This window comes from Nyctereutes procyonoides, unplaced genomic scaffold, assembly GCF_905146905.1.
Source record: "Nyctereutes procyonoides isolate TBG_1078 unplaced genomic scaffold, NYPRO_anot_genome, whole genome shotgun sequence".
Lineage (NCBI taxonomy): Eukaryota > Metazoa > Chordata > Mammalia > Carnivora > Canidae > Nyctereutes > Nyctereutes procyonoides.
Window position 1 is genome coordinate 49708586 of NW_026575135.1, and position 9268 is coordinate 49717853.

The following is a 9268-nucleotide window of genomic DNA, read 5'->3' on the forward strand; positions in this document are numbered from 1 at the left end:
CCGGTGCGGGAGGCCTCGGGGCCCTGCCCCTAGCCCGAGGAGCTCGCTGCCCCACACACCCCTGCTAAGGCCCGGCCTGTGCAGTGCTCGGGACTCCACCGGTAGGCCTCGCAGAGCTACCACCACAAGGATCCGTCCACCTGGGGCCGGTACTCACCCCCACCCCGAATGTCTCGTTTCTTCATTCATTCACATCACTGAATGACGCACTGCCCACGTCTCCAGGCTCCGGGGCCTTCCAGGTGCAGCAGGACAAATGTGGGGCAAGTCTGGAGCAGGAATCGCTCCGTGAAGCCAGGGTGGGTCATCCCCGCGGTCCAGCACCGGCAGCGCACCAGCCGGCAGAGGACAAAGACTAACCACCCAGACCTAAGCAGCCTCTCCCCCGAGCGGTCTTCCGTAGGCAGCGGTTCTCAACCAGGAGCAATGTGCGCATTTGTGCCCCCCCCCCCCCACTCCGGGAACAGACGGCAATGTCTGGAGAAGCCCCAGGTAAGGACGACACACAGACTGTTGCCCACTGTCCTTGGAGCCCGAGGGGCCCTAGAAGGAGCAGTGGGCAGGCGTCCAGGACAGGGCCCAGCCTCATGCAGCCGCCCCTCCTCGGGGATGGGGGTGGGTAGGGGCCACTGCAGGCTAGACCGGCTGATCAACGCTAGCCTTCCTCTTCTGCCCCACGGGCACCATGATTCCCAGAGAGTTCCGGTTAGCAGAAGATCTGATTGGCCCCCAGAGCATACAGATGTGCTGAGAACTTTGCTGTTACCTTAATTGTGCATGCTTCCAGACAGAACAAGTCAGGAGCTGTTTGGATTGAGGGTGTTTTCCCAGGAAGGAGCTTCTGGAAGCATGGTTTGCTGGGACGGTCACATCTGGGACCTCCGTTCAAGTGCAGACTCTCCCACCGCCTGGCTGTGGGCCGAGAGGGATGCACCGAAGCTCTCTTCTGTGTAACACGGACACAACGGATTCCATCGTGGTGGCAGCAGAGCACACACAGCAGTGCCTCAGTCTGCGGGAAGAGGTTATTGTTAGTGGTGAGAGGCTGATCAATAATTGATCAGCCACAGCATGTCATCAAGAAATGATTTCCTCATTGGGATCTTGCAGTTCTGTCCCCTTCAGAACGTTTTCTAAGATTCTGCAACAGAGCTTGACTTCTAAGGCTGTTTATTTTTTTAATTAAAAATGTCATTTATTTTTTATGGTAAATATACAGAAAATTTACCACTTTAAGCCATTTTTTAAAGGGAAGGACTCGGTGGCATGGAGTCCATTCACAATGCTGTGCAACTATCACCATGACCAATTTCCAGAATGTTTCCATCATCTCAAACAGAAACGCTAAACCCGTGAAAGACCAAGTCCTCCTTCTCCCCTCCCTCAGCCCCCAGTAACTTCTCTTCTGGTTCCTTTTTCTATGTTGACCATTCTAGGTCCCTCATATCCGTGCGATCATACGGTATGTGCCCTGTTGTGTCTGGGTTATTTCACTGAGCGTTGTACTTTCAAGGTTCATCCACGGTGCAGCGTCCCAGGATGTTGTAAGTCAGGTCCGTATAATGAATCGAGGCACGTTTCTCGTGGTGGATGCTACAGGTAAGGCGGTGAAGCTGCCTGACCTGCCCCAGCCCCACGGAGCTCAGGGCAGCCTCAGGCCTCAAGGTCGACCATCACAGAGGGGGCAGAGGCGGGACTTGAACCCGGTTCTGATCCAAATTCAGATTCACTGCGCTCAACCATGCGGCCCACTAAGTGCCAGACGTTTCACTTGGTACTTTCTATCCTTTTTCACCGCTTTGGGCTTTAGAGTCAGACAGATGTGGGTATGGTTTGAATCTCTTAGCTCAGCCACCTACTGGCTCATCTGCAAATAAATGCATGGAAAGCATTTAGCACGGTGCTTACCAGAACACCATAAGCACTCGTAAATACTAGCTCTGCTTTAATTCGTCCATCAAGCGCCTACCCTCCAGATGTAGCTTTGAAGGCTCCATGAGGGCAGCAGCCATACTTGTCTTCTTTTGTCTTCTTACCATGATGCCCCCAAGCACCTGGCAGGCAACATTTACTGAACGAGAGAGCCAGAGTGTGACCCCAGAGTCTGAGCTCTCTCCATGAGGCCCATAGCCTCTCCGGGAGCCTCCAGCCACCCCCCTGGGGTGGGGGTGACAAACAGGCCACCAGACAATGGCCACAGAATGTGATGCCAGTCACTCCCTTTTGATGCATGAGTTTAAGATGCTCCTCAGAACTCAGATGAGAGGGAGTTCATAGTGATTGACCTGGGTCCCTGCTCTGACCTGGTGAGCAAGGGCTTATATCTCCAAGCTGCTGGTAACGTGGGCATGGGCTTCAGACAGGAGGGAATTCCATAACGGCGAGGTTGGAGAAAGAGGAGGGCAAGGTAACTCCGAGAGGTCCAGGAAGGGTCCAGACAGGAGGCTGCAGAGAGAAGGTGTTTGCTCATCGCTCCTGAGCTTTGCCTCTGCTGTGGTTCTGCTGTGTAGCCTACTGGCTTCCACATTTCAGCGTCTCATGCCCCTCACCTATAAAATCAGACGCCAAATTTCTATTCCTGTCATTCTAAGTATGTTTATTTCCATTAAGCTTGAGGGCCATGTCCTAGATTCAAAGGCCGAAGGTTCAAAAGTGTCTGAAACAAGGAATGGTACAGACACGTTAATTTAGTTTGCTAAGTATTTAATGATCACCTGCAATATGTCAGACACTGTGCCAGGCACCTGCAGCCTAGTAAGGTATTGCCCTGCCCTTAAGGATGCACTGTTCAGCAGTTTTCATTTTAAAATGAAAATACTTTTAAAAAAAAGAATAAAAAAGTAATAAAATAAATACAAGTTTTTAAAAATAAAAAACAAATGAAAACACTAACAGCAGAGGTTACTATGTGACTTCAACATCCTCCCCACAAACTGCCACGGGGAAAGATAATGAATGTCAGTCTGGAGTCACAGCTACAAATTTTAAAGAACCAACTAACCCAGTAAAAAGGTTTGGGATATGCTGTCAGGCAGCTGAACTTTCTTTGCCCTTCCATGAAAAGGATTTTGGTTCCAAAGAAAAAGTAACAATGATATAATGGGTGACAATTAGAAGCACTAAGATCTGTCACTTGGAGAGCGATAGTGCCCTGAAAGCGTCAGATGCGCACTTTGCAAAGAGAGCTGGGAGGCCCGAGCAGGAGAGAGTGGCCAGGCAGGGCAGCTTCCTGCAGGCGGGCCCGTGCCCTCCCACTCCACTCCACGCCACCGGGTGACATGCCCCAGACCGCTCGGGCGGCCACATCAAATCCAGCCTCTCCATCCACAAAACCTCCCTTTATTGATACGGAATAGGCCACACTAAATTATTAAGACTGGTGAGAGGAGGAGACAAGCCAATGGAAAGAGAACATGAGTTTGGTGTCAGAAAAGATGTGTGTTCTAACATGACCCTGTAACTAGCAGGTGGGTGCCTCTGAGCATGGAACCGTTTATAGTGTTTCCGTAGACCTCGCAGCTTATAAACGGCAGAACTTTAGTGCTCACAGTGCTGGGGGTTGAAAGTCTGAGACCAGAGCACCAGGGTGGTTGAGCAGGGGCCCTTTTCCAGGTGACAGACTTCTGGTTGCGTCCTCCCGTGGTGGAGGCTCTCTGGGGCCTCATTTATAAGGACACTAATCCTATTCATGGGGGCTCCACCCTCAGGACCTGTTGCCTCCCAAAGATCCCGCCCTCCTAATAATACTATCATCTTTGGGCCTTAGGATTTCAATGTATCAATTTTGCTAGGACGCAAACATTCAGATCATACCAATAATGTTTATGAAGTCTACCTTTTTTCATCCTTTTATTATTAATCTTTCTTTATCCTTAAATATTAAAGTGTGTCTTTTGTGAGCAGCAGTTTTTGAAAAAATTTTCACGTGGCCTGACAGTCTTTGTCATTTAATTGGGATGTTTATTTCATTTACTCATATTTAACATGATTGTTGATACATTTGGGTTTAAATCTACTATCAGCCATATATTCTATAATTTCATTTTTAAATCTTAATTTCTTTTTGAGATACTTATTTTTCTCCTATGTTTTCTTGTCAGTTACATATTCTTTTGCTATTTTTATCATCTAAATATTAAAATATAATATTTCCTAATTTATAGTGGGATTTTTTTATACTTCTTGGATATTGCAAAGTACTTAGAACATTTTAACTCCATTTTCACTGCAACACTTTAATTCTCCTGGCTGCTGGGTATTGTTATTGTTTATTTAAATATACATATATTATAATTTTATGTTTTTCTATCATATCTAAAAATAAAATATTTTATCTTAATACATACACATATAGACATGCGTGTATGTTTGGACATATTTAAATCTCAGAAAACAGAACATTATTATTGGTTAATGCAACCTTTTTTAGATTTAACCACATTAGCTCTCATTTTCCAGTGACTTTTATCTCTCCTACAGTTAACCATTGCTCTGATTTCATTCACTATAAATCTATGCTGATTTCATTTCTTTTGTTTCATGATTTTTATGGATTTAAAATATATGTTTTTTTTTTGGTGCCTGCCTTCTTTTACTCAATGTTATGCATAGAGATTAAAAAAAACATTCTTGAAAGTAAATCTAAACTGTTTATCCCTACTGCTATATAATATTCTCTAGTGAGAATAGTCACTATTTTTCCATGCCCTTTTTTGACACTGTTCCCAGACTCACTGCCTTTAACTTTTTAAACGAGTTTTATGATGATGTACTTAGGTGTGATTTCCTTTGTATTAACTTACTTTGCATCTGTCAAGCTTCTAGGTGGGATATGTGATTTGGTTTCTTCCATCAGTTCTGGAAAATTTTTCGAATATTGCCTTTGATCCATTCTTTCCTATCTCAATTTCTGGGACTCAAATTATATGGATGTTTCCTGTGCTTTTTTTCTGTAATTGGCTCTTCTGCTCTTTTCTATTAAATTGTCTCTCTATTCTTCTATTAATTGCCACCCAGGTGCCTCAGGGGTTGAGCATCTGCCTTCGGCTCAGGTTGTGATCCTGGGGTCTTAGGATCGAGTTCCACATCGGGCTTCCTGCAGGGAGCCTGCTTCTCCCTCTGCCTGTGTCTCTGCCTCTCTCTCTGTGTCTCTCATGAATAAATAAATAAAATCTTTTTTAAAAATTGTCTTTCTCTGCTTCAGTCTTGATATGTTCTTCTGATCTATATTTTAGTTCATTGACTCTAACTTTATCAAATCCTTATTTCAGTTTTTTTTAGCTCTAGAATTTCTATTATATTCTCTATATGTTTTATAGTTATTTAGTCTAAGCCTTTGTTTTTAAACTCTGAATCATGGCCTTGCTAAAGTCCTCATCTGATAACTCCCATATCTCCCATTGGTTTGTTTCTATTGTCTGGCTGATTTTGGGGGGTCATATTTTATATTCTTCTACATCTGGTTAATTTTCACTATGAGCCTTGTATTTAAACAGCTGTAGAGACCATTTGAGGCTCTAGAGGATGTTGCCTTCCTCCAGAGAGGATATTGTATTACTTCTGGCAGCCAGCTACGCTGGGGGCAAATCATCTTAATGTAGTCAGGGAATGAATTTCATACTTCATGAAGGAAAGTCTAATCCATTGTGAAATCTTGGGGGGAGAGGTCAAAACACATTCTAGGATACTTAACAGCCACCCCCTAACCCCTGGCAAGCCAATTTTTCCTCAATTGCATGAGACAGATAAATATCTCTGCTCAGGTAAGAACCTTCTCTTCTACTGCTTTCTGCTTATCTTTCAGTCTTCATCACAGATTTCCAATCTCCAATTGTTTCAGGTTGGGCTGGGGAGCTTTGCAAATACTAGGCTCCCCTCTCTGGGCTTCTCATCTCTTAGAAATCTCGAATCTCCAAGTTTTAATTGTTTCTCTAACTCTCTAACCCCTTCAGACACATTATTCTTCAAGTATTTTCTGTTTTCAGCCTTTCTAATTGTGAGGAAAGGATGTCTGAAATAACCTACTCTGATATTTCCAGAATCAGAAATTCACTGCTATATGCTTTTATCTTTGCCACATTGATAGGGTAAGTGATATCTCTTCATTATCCTATCCCCACGTCTAGGATTAGCACTAGAACAGCAGAGTCCACCTTTAAGTGATTGGAAAACTAAATCATTGTGTTTAAAAGTGATCACAGGTCATTTGTATATCTGAAATTAACCACAAAAGTCATGAGACCTACCCCAAGATTTAATCAATGTGTGAAGGAAAGAACAACTACCCACTAAGCAGATTGGAAAAGGCAGTAGTTGGGAGAGAGTTGTTTTATGATCAGATCCTGTTAAACTCTGCTCTTTCAAGAAAATGCTTGCATACCTATAGCAATGAGAACAACAAAAACACAATAATAAATATTTCAACAAATTATTCTGCCACTCATTCACTTATTAATTCAACCAATACTGATTTAATACCTAACATGTGCCAAACTCAGCAAAGTACCCGGAACAGAGTCATGGGTGACAAGGACCCGGTCTTTCCTCTCTCCTAAGGGACATAAAAGAGTTTGGGAGCAAAGTCTGAATTAAGAACGCTGGCTCTGGAGTCAGAAAGATGTAACTTTATGGCCTCAGGGAACTCAAAGAAAATTATCTAATTTAAGGAACAAAGACTGTGATTAGTTTTTACCTATATCACGTAGTAAGATAAACATACATGATCACTGAATGAATGATTAGGTCTCCCTGTGCTGTCTCTAACTTTGGCAATTTGCACACATTATTTCCTCTCTGGTCTTCAGTTCCTCACCCATCCAAAGGGTGATGATGTTCACTAGATCATCTCTAATGGTTTTTCCACTGAGTTCTTATATTTTGTGTTCTGTGACCCCGTAAAATCTATGGCCAGTGGCGGATGAGAAGGCATTTTCAGGTTCGACAAGTTTTTAACACTCTGAGACACTAGAGGGCAGGAAAACCACACTAATAAAACACACACACACACACACACACCCTCTTATCCTCTTGTTGGGTGACAGCATAGTGAAGAAAGGCTATCACGAGGCTGTATGCTTCCTTTCTCCTGGGCTGATTCTGTCCTGACCAGCAGGCATGGATTTTCCTCAGCACTTCTGTCTCTGACGTGGGTCAATCTCACAATCATTTTCCTGCTCTCCACTCTCACAACAATGACTATTTTCATGAGGAACATTCAGAATTCCTGACCAGGAAATAAAATTCATATTTGAAATTGGGACTCTTCTGAGAAATCTCCAACCTGAGGCTGTTCCAGCTAAGAGCCTCCTGTGGCTCATCTCAGGCCCCTTCTAATTCAACTCATTTATGGAGTCAGAGTGGATAAAAGCAAACCTGTGTAGTGTGCACCTAATACTTGTTTGTCTGAAAGTGACAGAGACGGGACCCAGAATAAAGGCACCCTGGGGATGACCTGACATCTGCTGTGCTAGCAGCAAGCACCCTGGTGGTCAAGGAGCTGAGGCTGGGAACCTCAGCCTAAGCATGCAGCAAGAATCAGAAACTAGAGGAAGGATGTCTCTGGGTGCTGGTAACAGTGAAAAGCTTTCCTTCTCAGTTAAAAGAACAGGAAGTACAGGAACAGACTTCAAAGACAGCAAGAATGGGGATCCCTGGGTGGCGCAGCAGTTTGGCGCCTGCCTTTGGCCCAGGGCGCGATCCTGGAGACCCGGGATCGAATCCCACATCGGGCTCCCGGTGCATGGAGCCTGCTTCTCCCTCTGCCTGTGTCTCTGCCTCTCTCTCTTTCTCTCTCTGTGACTATCATAAATAAATAAAAATTAAAAAAAATTCAAAGACAGCAAGAATGATGTTGATTTAAAACCAAGGGAAATATTCTCTGATTCTGAGATACAAGCTGCCACGGATAGACCTTTGTTACACTATTGATCAACAGGATGCAAGGGGGGGCCTTTTATGGGGAGGGCCCCAACTGTTCAGTGTATAAGGGGTGGATTGGGGCCCAATGAGGGTGGTCTTATACAAACCCTCATAACAAGCCTCTGACAAGGTCATGCCTATTATTGCAAGTCTCAGTCCAAGATGATGATTCCTGGACCTGAAAGTCCAGGTGGAAGGAATAAGTGATTGGGGGGTGACCAAGTGGTACCCAATTATTTTTGGTGTGGTTCCCAGAATGTGTTGAAAGGGATCCACCCAGAGCCGGCCATGATTCTGAGACTTGGAAAATCACCATGCTCCCAGAAAATACTTTCAGACAAGAGTCTCTGCTCAGTTGGTCAGCAACTTTTCTTGGGTATGCCAATCCTTCCATTGCCTAAAAGGTTCAGTGGTCATTGGGAGAGGCTGATGGGCTTCTATAACTACAAATCTAACCCTTTGCTTTACTAAAGGATTAATAACTATTTTATCCAACCTGAAATTCCCACCTTTCATCTTACTCAAGAAAATCTGCTTTTGCCCTCTTCTATCAGTCAAGATGAGCTTGTTAATCAGTTAAGATCACTCAGAGGGAAATGGAACTAATGTATATCTTATACTCAGTATGAACCAGATAGTAAGAAGTTCTCTCAAAAGCACCCATGGTAGGGGGAGATTGTCATTCTAATTTTACAGATGCAGAAACTGAGGTACAGAACTGTGAAGAAACTGGTCAAGGGTCAAGAAAAGTCTAAGCTGCAAAACCCAAATTCAAAGCATGGTGGGTCTTATTCTAAAACACATTTTTGTCCAAATACAACAAGAGCCTTGAGTAAGTAGGTTAGGTATTAGAATATGGGGCACTCGAAGCAGAGCAAAGAGAACTGGGAAAGAAGGGGTTCCCACGTAGAAAAAGGATTGCTTCGGGCTGGGTGAGGCTGAGCCGAGGTCCTCTGATACAAGCTTAGGTGGACAGGGAACGTGCTTTATAAAGCAGAGGCATGCCCTTTTAATAATGCGGGACACTAATGTTGCATGATGCTTTGTGCTTTATGAAACACTTTTATGTACATTATCTCACTTGTTTCTCACTGCAATTTTGCAAAACAGGAGGAAATAATACTGCTAATGTTAAGCTATGTTTGTATAGATTTTTATATAATTTGATATAGTTTGGTATTTTTTAGAAGGAAGGAAGGTGGGCAGCCCATATGGCTCAGTGGTTTAGTGCCGCCCTCAGCCCGGGGCATGATCCTAGGGTCCTGGGATCGAGTCCCATGTCGGGCTCCCTGCATGGAGCCTGCTTCTCCCTCCGCCCGTGTCTCTGCTTCTCTGTGTCTCTCATAAATAA